Genomic DNA, 10,546 nt, shown 5'->3' on the forward strand with positions numbered 1-10,546 from the left:
CGTTCGCCAGCGATTTTCTAGGCACAACAACAACACGGAGGACTGCACGCGATACCCATACAAGAAGATAACAGTTCTTGCGTTCAACATCCTTTACCTACCCTGGAGTACAGCAATGACTCTCCATGTGCACGCGTCTATTCCCCTTTGCAGCCGCAGTATCCTTATATTTCAGATGGTAACGTCGACGTCGTGGACAATGAGAACTGGGTGCATAGTTATGGAATTACTCAGTATCCTGAGAACACATTGATTGGAATGACAGGCTCAATAGGTAATTCTTTGTTTAATTGTCAAACTGAAAGTTTTGGTAATTTCAATCAAAATGTTTTGCTCAGTACATATTTCGACAAGTTTTCTCCGCATTGCATCATACTTAGAATAGCTCCAGTCGTGTAATACTTGTGTTCTGCGAATTCCAAATGTTAATGTTTCAGAGTTGTACTGAACTACTTAATCAAAATAACTGTGTATGTTGCGATTATTGGAGCACACTACCAGCTCACACAATAGGACTGAGAGCAAACAACAAAACTAACACACGGTTTTTCACATGGTTCTGGCCAAACATGCCTATATCCACGGTCCCTCATCCACTATCTTCAAAACCAATACAATCGATACAAGTTTTGCATGGATAAACTAAAAAGTTTATCTTTTTATTTTTGGTTAATGAGCATCTAATGATTATATGTTTTTCTCTATTTTTTTGTAGTTAAACAAGTTGAAACTACAAAGGATGATGTTCTTGATGTGGCTAAGATAGTGGATGACGATGACTCGGAGATTTCCGAGACCTTTGTAAAAGCATCATTAGGTATGTTATTTGACTCAATATTCAATAAGCACATGACTTGAAATTTTTATTTCTCCATATTTAATATGACAATTCTTCTTCTTTTTTTTTGCAAGGTGACATCATGGAGGTCTACGACTCGGATGATGGGATGATCTTAGGGTAGAAGCTATTGTTTTCATCTTAGATTGTACTAATCAGTCTGCTCCATGTTTTGTGGCATGATATTGGGGTTTTTATGCTGTATTTGTTGTGTCTTGAGATTATTTAATGGTTTGGAGATTGTTTAGTGGTATGAACTTTTTGTTGAATGTTGAATGTTGTGAAATGTTGAATGTTGAATGTTGAATGTTGTCTGAACTTTTTTGCCTTCAATTTTCTATTCATAGACCTTTGAAATTCTGGATATGATTGTTGTAGTTTGGTTACAATTCCTGACACTATTGTTTTAGTTGGGTTGTGCTACTGAAGATTTTGGATGAAGATTATATGTCTAATAAATTTGTGCTCAATTTTAGTTTTCAATTGATGGTTTTGTATGAAGATTATATGTCTAATAGATTTATGTCGAATATCCGTTTATATCCGTGATCATATCTGATCCGATTCTCAAATATCCGAACCGTATCCGTTTCCGATAAATGCGGATATGGTTAAGGTTTTTTCTTACCGAGGGTGATCTGTATCCGTTTATAAAAAGCTGATATGGATATGGTAAACGTCATATCCGAACCGTATCCGCTCCGATAACACCCCTGGTGATTGATAGTTGTAGAACAGACATTTCATGTACATTGACACCGATTTGTTGACACTCTTATTTACACTCACTCATGTCATATATGCACGCCTGATTTCATCGCTAGCTATATAGTCATGTTCATCATATGATTTGCATAAGATTAGTTGTATTTATTTATTATTTCTTGTTTTGTTGAGAACCGTTAGTAGTTCATGTCCTTAGTTGCCCAGCGTGTCGTGTATAAGACCTAAATACTTGTGTATTGTTGACTTAGAAAAGCAAGATGAGTTGGGATGGGGAAGTCCATGTTCATGTTATCGGATATATTGTTGTTTATTTCCAGGCTCGCACCAGTGAATCGTTTCGCATTGGGGTGGGTCTGAGGAGCAGTGATCAGATATGTTTATTGTTTATTTCCAGGCTCGCACCAGTGAATCGTTTCGCACTGGGTGGGTCTGAGGAACAGTGATCAGATATGTTTATTGTTTATTTCCAGGCTCGCACCAGTGAATCGTTTCGCACTGGGGTGGGTCTGAGGAGCAGTGATCGGATGTGTATTGTTTATTTCCAGGCTCGCACCAGTGAATCGTTTTGCACTGGGGTGGGTCTGAGGAGCGGTGATATTGTGATTATTGATTATTTCTAGGCACGCACCAGTGAATCGTTTCGCACTAGGGCGGGTCTGAGGTACTAGTGAGATGTGGTTGTTAACCAGATATCTGATAATGTGAACTTTGACTCTGCTAGTGAGATGTGGTTGTTAACCAGATATCTGATAATGTGAACTTTGACTCTGTGTGAGATGTGAACCAATGACCTGTTATAGGATGACTAGTTACATGATTCGTTTCTTGGCTAAGTATGAGTTCTTGTGAGATATAGGCTAGTTGTGTTTCTTTTCATACATAGATCGGGATTAATATTTATTTATTTATAATTTGAGACATATGGTATATACATGAGGGTTTCCTTGTTTGGATTATTTCTCTCGACGTACTACGTCTCGAGTTGTAGATTTTTAAGTATTAATTCTATCTATTGTATAACCTTGTTGCTTGGATGATTGTTCTGATCGCTAGGCATGTTTTTGTTACCTGAATGATTTACGAATTCTTATGATTATCATGTGGATTGCATGTTGATTTTGTTAGATTACCAGTTGCACGTTCTTTTGTTATTTTGGTTTTCGTATCGTTTTCCGCTTGTGTTTTCGATCATTCTATTTCTTTTGTGGGGTCTTGCTGTGTGCCACGCTGACGTACACATGTTTTCTCTGGTGTACGTCAGACTTAGAGAAAGAACAGGTCCAGCTAGGAGATCGCCAGGAGCCAGAGGATTCTCAGCATGAGTGCCTTGCACACGTAGCAGAAGAAGAAGCCAAAGTTTAGTTATTCCCTCTTGTTGTTCGATGATCTTAGTTTACTTTTGTAGCATTTCTTTTCTGCTTGGTCATTGTATTTTGTATCTCCTCAGCATTCATTTGTTCAGTTTTGTATAAGGGCATGTGGACCCGTATATTATGTCTCGGATGTTATTCCATTTGTGATATGATATTTTTATTCTGAGTTTGTCCATTATATTCTTGTTGATTGTGATCGGGGACCTGTGACTTCGCATTATATTTATTTCCAGACGCTTAGCGTATTGGATTGAGAAGAAAAGAAAAGAAAGAAAAAATAATAATAATAATAGTGTATATTTCTTCTCAATCTAATACGTCGCGGTCTTGTTCACGTCCCGATTCCCGGGTATTTTGGGAAACGGGGCATGACAGGTAGGATTGATTTCCCAAATCAGAGAGGATATGCTAGAATTTGAAATTCTAGTTTTTGTGTTCTAAAATCCAACCCTATGAAATAAATTGATTTTAAATCTGAGTCGAATATGCCCCAAGCATGATATTTGGATTTGGGCTACAGGGATTTCAAGGGCCCAAATCCAAAATACCAAACACATCCTCATTAATTAAGGGGCTATTTGGTTGAGTGGTTTTATAGAAAACTTTATAAAAAATGGCTGATAGTGGTAATTTTGTAAATAAAATTTTTCTAAAGATTTCTATAAACTATGTTTGGTTCAAAAAACATTATAGAAAAGTTTTCTATAAAGTACAGAAAAGTACCACATTTTATAGAAATCATTTCCACTCAAAATAGGCGGAAACCACCCCGAAATCTGACTCATATATTAAAAAATAATTAAGTACATCAGTACCCTTCCCATGTGATTTCTCATAGGCATTGTTAGTAAGCTATTTTATATAAAGTGACACCCAACCAAACAAAAGAAAAAGAAAACAATATATTTTATATAAAGTTAGAAACTTTTTCATACTTTGAACCAAACAAAGAAATAGCAAAAAACAAGAAATATAATACTCTTTTGAGTTCTATAAATTTTTCCTATAAATTTTATAAAAATACAAGGAAATCAAATTTTGAGTACTTTTCTTTTTCCTCTTTTTTGGGTTTGTTTGGTTTGCTTAAAAGGCCCAAAGAAACTCATTTCTGGGCCTGACATCAAGGCCACATCGGATGTTTTTCTTACACTGCTTTCTTTTCGTGGGTTTGGTTCATTCGGGTTGAAGGGGAGAAACGGGGGTGAAAATTTCTCCATCTCAGATTTTTTTCATCTCTCCGGTTTCCTTCCCCAACTGAGAGAAATTGATGAAAACCCTAGCCGCGTCTGACAAGTGATCTCTAGTTTCTCTTGTTGATTTTTTGGGGACGTTATGGTTACCTCCTTGCCTCTCTCCTCCCGCCAAAAATCTCTCGCGGCCTTCTTCGTCATTGTCTTCTTGTTCGTCGTCTTCGTTTTCGCCTTATTCATTGACTTCTTCGTCACTGAAATTGAGGTAAACTTTAAAACTTGATATCTGAAATTACTTCGTCACTGTCTTCTGAAATTCCTTCGTCGCTTGGATGTTGAGATCTGAAATTCCTCATTCATGTGTGTCGTGCATGCTAAAAATGCTAAATTATGGAATAAATATCATTCATTAGGTCATTAATTTGTAATTTCAGATAATCAAGAATGGTAGAAGGCTTGTTAATTTCCTGTTGTAGGCGTATAAAATTGCTTATAGGTCCCTTAGCACAGCTCGGCACAAACCGACGAACCATCGGGCGACGTATCCAAACACGAGCATCAGTCCACAAAGCCAAAGCTAAGTGACACACAACGAAGCGGATTAACGAGGCAATGAGGCTAACGAACCGCACGCAAACAATGGAATACATCCATTCGCATGTGGAATCAAGCTAACAGTTCGGTGAGTCAACGAGTCATCCAACCATAGAACGGATTTGAACTCAAACACCGAGGCGAATTTACTGCCAAATCAGGATTCAGATCAACAAATCAGAGTCCAAATCAACCACGAGACGGAAAACGGCAAAAACCACAACACCTAGGGGACTCGGCCAAAACCGAGCCACCTCTAGGTGGCTCGGTGGCCGGCCAGATCTGTGCCCGGGCACAGATCTGAGAGCCTATAAATAGGCCCTTGAGTGCTCATTTTTGAGAGGTTGGTTGGAATTTTTGGAGGCGAAGCTCTGCCGGATTCAAGGCTCAGAACTTAGAAAGATTGAAGCTTTGGGACTTTGAGGACTTGCTCTTCCAGATCTGGTGCTCGGCGATCATCAACGCCAAATAAGGCAAGAGTTCGAGAGGAACCGGATCTCAGATCTACGTAGTCATCCTCCGGATCAAAGCTTGGCCTTTGATCCCGAGAATTAAAGGCTACTATTTCCTTGGCGAAGTAGTACCCTCGGCTATTATTTCCTTGGCGAAATAATACCCATCATACTGCATAGATCCGACCGGATCTAGATCGCGCGGTGGTCCACGGATAAACCCCAGCGCAGGCAAAGAACCCACCAAAACGAGTGACCGCAAAACATGAGCTCGTGATTCGTTCGACAAACAAGGAGAAAGTTGTAATATTTTTATTTTTTCTTTGATCTCGTTGTAACCGGATCTTATAAAAAGACCGGATCTTTGTAATGACTCTCTCAAAGAGAGCCCGCCAGAGGCGACGTCAACGCCTTGCGCGGCAATTCGCTAAGGCGATGGAGTCTACAGACGGAGTCCGCTACAACGCGGATCTGAAGAACAGGGGAGGCAAACAGCCTCAACGGCCGATGAATGGCGACTCCTCCAAGCCGCCAACGAACGAATGGATCCGGGTCAAACGGAACCGTTCGACACTTGAAGAGCGGATTCACAAACGCCGCGCGTTACTCGCACAAGCAAAAATTCTTGTGCAGGAGGCCAAGAAATTGGAGGAAGAAAGAGTGGCCAAAAAGCCATCACCAACCCGCCAAGTATGGAGGCCGAAGCAGCCTCCGACAAAAGTTCAACCACCGGCGAATCAACCCAAACCGTCGATGATTCCAGTAATTACTCCGGGAGATCATGCAGAATCATCCCGAAAGAAGAAGCCAGTTTTGGAGTGCCTCGGTCCACTTCCCGATGAGCGAGGCAAGGCTCCAGTTCAAGAGCGTTTGGGCCCACTAACAAAGCCCCGAACGAATCAACATGATGGGGGTCGCCGCAACCCTCAACATGACAAAGAAATCATGGCACCCAAGCGCACTACTTTGCGCATCGAAGTTCACAAAGGCGCGTTTCGAGGCGCGTGACTCTCGAAAATCCGAAGAAGGTAATTCGCTCTCAGAAGGAAACGTTATCGTCTGATGATGATTGCGTTATACCTGAGAAATCGTGCCAACACACGATAGGTTGCTCCGACTTTCAAACGAAAGAGTTGTACTATCGTGCTGGGGGTACGAGCAAAGCCAGAAAGAGAAGTCCTCAAAGGCTAGAAACTCAATGCCCCTGTTCCAAACTCATTCGGGCAGTATTGTCTGAGTGCAACTGCATCAAGGCAGTTCCTGAAAGAGTTTCGGTTTTCGAAAGGCTCAATGCCGAAACGCCAGAACCAAGACCTAGGCGTTTCCGACGAAGAAGAAGAGTAGTCGAAGACGGAGAATTTCCGAGGGTCACCACGCGATTGCATCTGACAACACAGTATCCAGCGAGGGGCAACCCCGCGAGGCACTTATGATAAGTGCAGAACAAGTGGCCAAGATGCTCGAAGAAGCTTTGGCTAAACAACAGGAGAGCTTCAGGTTCGAAATGCAGATGGCCATGCAAAACATGAGAGAAATGCATGACCAACAAATCCAAGCATTGACGAACCAGCAAGGCGAGCCAAGTCGTCGTAACCCGGTTAATCTGGAAGATGAGGACACAAATGCGAATGAGACGCATAATGCCAATAATCCTCCCGTCAATGTAGGGGGTGGTAATGTGAATGCTGGCGAAAACACAGATGAAAACTTGAAGATCAAGAACCTCGAGAGCAAAATCAATACATTGATTTCCGCTCAAGAGATGAAGAAAACGGGCATTCCCTGTCCATACCCAAGAGAGTGGGAATCGATCCCATATTCGGCGAAGTTCAACCTAATTAACTTTACGCCATTTAATGGGATGGGTTCACCCACTCAGCATTTGATTTACTTCAAATCGCACCTGTGGGTTATCTCTGGTAATGAGCCTCTGATGGTGCGATCATTTGTCGGCACTCTTCGCGGAGCCGCCTTCGATTGGTATCGCCGCCTCAAGCCAGGTAGCGTGAACAGCTGGGATGATATGGAGACCATGTTCCTCACCAATTTTTTCGACGACGACACCGAGATATCTATCGGATCATTGCTCGATGAGAAGCAGAAGGACGGGGAGTTAGTCGACACCTTCGTCAAAAGGTTCCGGAACAAGGCGATGAACTGCCAGGACCCGATCACCGAGGAATTCATTCTCCAGACCTGTCATAATAATCTGTCCTTGGACGTGTTGGAAGCAATGGGGATAGCACCATCCAAAACGTGGAAGGATCTGAAGGTCCGAGGGGAGCAGGCTGAGCGATTCCTTAGGAGAAAGAAGGTGGAGAGAGGCCAACAGGCGACAAATGCTCCAGCACAGAATTTCAACCCAAGGGGGAAAGGTAAGGCACATGCTAATGCAGTTGATGCTAATCAAACTTTCCAATTGCAACCTCAGCAACAGCAGCAGCAAAAAGCGCCACAACAATCGCAGCCGCAATGGCAACAACGTTCTCAGAAGCAAAGAGCGGAGCAAAGATTTCCTAAGGTGTACTCCTTCAAAGATGACGAGGTGCCCGGCATCTTCAAGTACCTATTGGAGAACAACAAAATCCAGCTGCCGGCGATTGTGGATCAAGAAGGGGCTAATAAAGTGACGGATCCGAAGTATTGTGCATACCATAGAGCGGTCCATCACCCTACCAAGTCGTGCTACCACCTCAAGGACAAAATCCAGGCGCTAATTGATGTAGGCGTCATAACCCCAAAGCCGTCCAAGAATGTTGGAGCGAATGCGGTTTCAATCAGCTTTGGATCAGTGCCCACAACGTGGTTCAAACCGGAGCGCATCACCAAAGTAGGGATGAAGACAGTGAACGATGACCCACATGGACAGCGCCAAAAAGGACTTGTGCCACACACAGCCCCAAACGGCGAAATCCTCTGGGTTCATCCCGATCTCATTGAAGACGAACAGTGGGTGGGATCGTCATCCAAGAAGAAGTCCAAAGGGAAAGGAAAGTCTTGCTGCGGAGTCTCTGCTATCCCAGGAGAAGATGACGAAAGATCTCATTGAAGACGAACAGTGGGTGACTTCCTCGAGAAGAAAGGGTAAAGTCAAGTCCTGCAATGCTACATCCGCAATCTTCGAGGAGGATGGCGATGAAGCTCCTACTTTCCCGCTCTCCGAAGAATAACAAGAAGTCTTCGCCACTAGAAGCGGAAATGAGTATCACTACAATTATCCACCACCTAGTGAGCAGGGGGTGAATAAACGGGGACCAGCCAAAACTCTCACGGAGATGGGGGTGATTACAAGTCCTACACCGGGCGAAGAGGCTCGATGACAGTCGGTGAATAAATCTAAAGAGAAGAATCCCCAGGAGGTTTAGAATCCGAAGCAGTCTCGTTTCAGTCGCCCGATTGGAAGAGACAAACCGGAAAGCTCGAAAACTCCGCAAATCTTCGATATAATGGCTTAACTAGCCAACATTCCAGCACGGATAACGCTGTATGAGTTGCTGCGGTTGTCCAAGGAAACCAGGGAGGCCTTGCAAGAAGCTTTGGCCAATTCAGAGGTGTTTCTGACTCAAATCAAGCCGGTGCCTGAAGAGCCAGAACCGCTGAGTCAACAATGCAATATAGCGACTAAGAACCTTCCCTGCATTACTTTCACCAAAGAGGATATGCAGACGAAGAATTCGAACCACGATCGACCGCTATACTTCATCGGGTACATCGGCTCCAGCAAAGTCAACCGAATCCAAGTGGATCCGGGTTCTGCTGTGAGTATTATGCCGCTTCGCTTGATGCATTTCCTCAGCATTCCAGTTAGCAAGTTGGCGTCCACAGGCACTGTTATCTACGGGTTCAATACCAGCGGGTCAAGACCTTTAGGTAAAATCCGGATAAAGTGTCAAATGGGAGATTTGAAGACAGAAGTCACATGTTATGTGATCGATGCCGTAAAGGAAAAATCTCTCCATTACCAGATCATTTCTTAAGGGAAGATGAGAATGATGACAAACCTGGTCGGTATTTATCTAAGTATAGTCTAGAAGCGCGCAAGCTCATGGAAAAGCAGGGGTACGATTTCACACTCGGAGAAGGTTTATACTTCGATCGAGGTCCCCGTATTCTAGCCAAAGCGGCATATGTACCAAAAGGGAAACCCGATGATTATTATAAATACAGACGAGGTTTAGGGTATGAATCTTCTTCAGAAGACGAATGTTGCTGGTTAATCAATAACCAATCATCCGAGCAATACAAAGATGGATATTCGTTAGATTCCTCGGAATGGGATTCCGATACAAGTCTGGGGGAAGTGTTCAAAGCCCTAATGTCGAACATGGCTACAGCTGATCCGTCCACAATGGAGAACGATGATCAAATGCCAACATGGGAAGACCCGTGGGTTCACCATCTGAATATGCAGTATGGCGATAGGTTCGAGCAAAGAGAACCACCCACTGAAGATAAAATAGTCCAAGTTAACATGGGTGACGAGGCCAACCCAAAGCCCATATTCATCAGTGACAGCCTTCCCCCAAATGAGAAGGAGGAGTTAATTGCTCTCATCAGGGAGTATATTGACGTCTTCGCTTGGAACTATGAAGATATGCCAGGGCTCGACCCCAATGTGGCAATGCACCGCCTCGATATCAAGTCGGATGCCAAACCTGTCAAACAACAGCAAAGACGGTTTCGTCCGCAGATTATGGAAGCCATTGAGGCAGAGGTTAAGAAATTGATCGAATCAGGATTTATCCGAGAGGAGCAACATCCGGATTGGCTAGCCAATATCGTTCCAGTCATGAAGAAGAACGGTAAAATCAGGATTTGCATCGACTTCAGGGACCTGAATACGGCATGTCCAAAAGACGACTTTCCTCTCCCGATCACAGATGTCATTATCGACAATACATGTGGGTTTGAGAGAATGTCTTTTATGGATGGTTTTTCAGGATATAACCAAATCAAGATGCACCCAGATGACGAGAAGCATACAGCGTTCAGAACGCCCCTCGGTGTCTTTTGCTACACCGTGATGCCTTTCGGTCTGAAGAATGCAGGCGCCACGTACCAGCGAGCAATGACTAAGATTTTCCAAGAACATCTCAGGAAGACAGTCGAATGCTACGTTGATGATTTGGTTGTAAAAAGCCGCAACAAAGAGGATCACATCAAGGACTTGAAGATGATGTTCGATCTCATGTGGAGTCATCAATTGAAGATGATGTTCGATCTCATGCGGAGTCATCAATTGAAGATGAACCCTACTAAATCCTTCCTTGGAATGTCTAGTGGAAAATTCCTTGGATTCGTCGTCACCACTAAAGGTATACATATCGATCCTGACAAGGTGAAGGCGATACATGAGCTGCAACCCCCTAGAAA

At 43.2% G+C, this 10,546-nt stretch overlaps 1 long non-coding RNA gene across 1 annotated transcript; it reads left to right on the plus strand.

Annotated features, from left to right (window-relative positions):
* Window positions 7–1,156, plus strand: LOC109842249. Its single transcript, XR_002247308.1, has 3 exons — window positions 7–274; window positions 716–817; window positions 913–1,156. It is a non-coding gene; the product is annotated as an uncharacterized LOC109842249 (long non-coding RNA).

Source organism: Asparagus officinalis, chromosome 1 (assembly GCF_001876935.1).
Source record: "Asparagus officinalis chromosome 1, Aspof.V1, whole genome shotgun sequence".
Taxonomy (NCBI): domain Eukaryota; kingdom Viridiplantae; phylum Streptophyta; class Magnoliopsida; order Asparagales; family Asparagaceae; genus Asparagus; species Asparagus officinalis.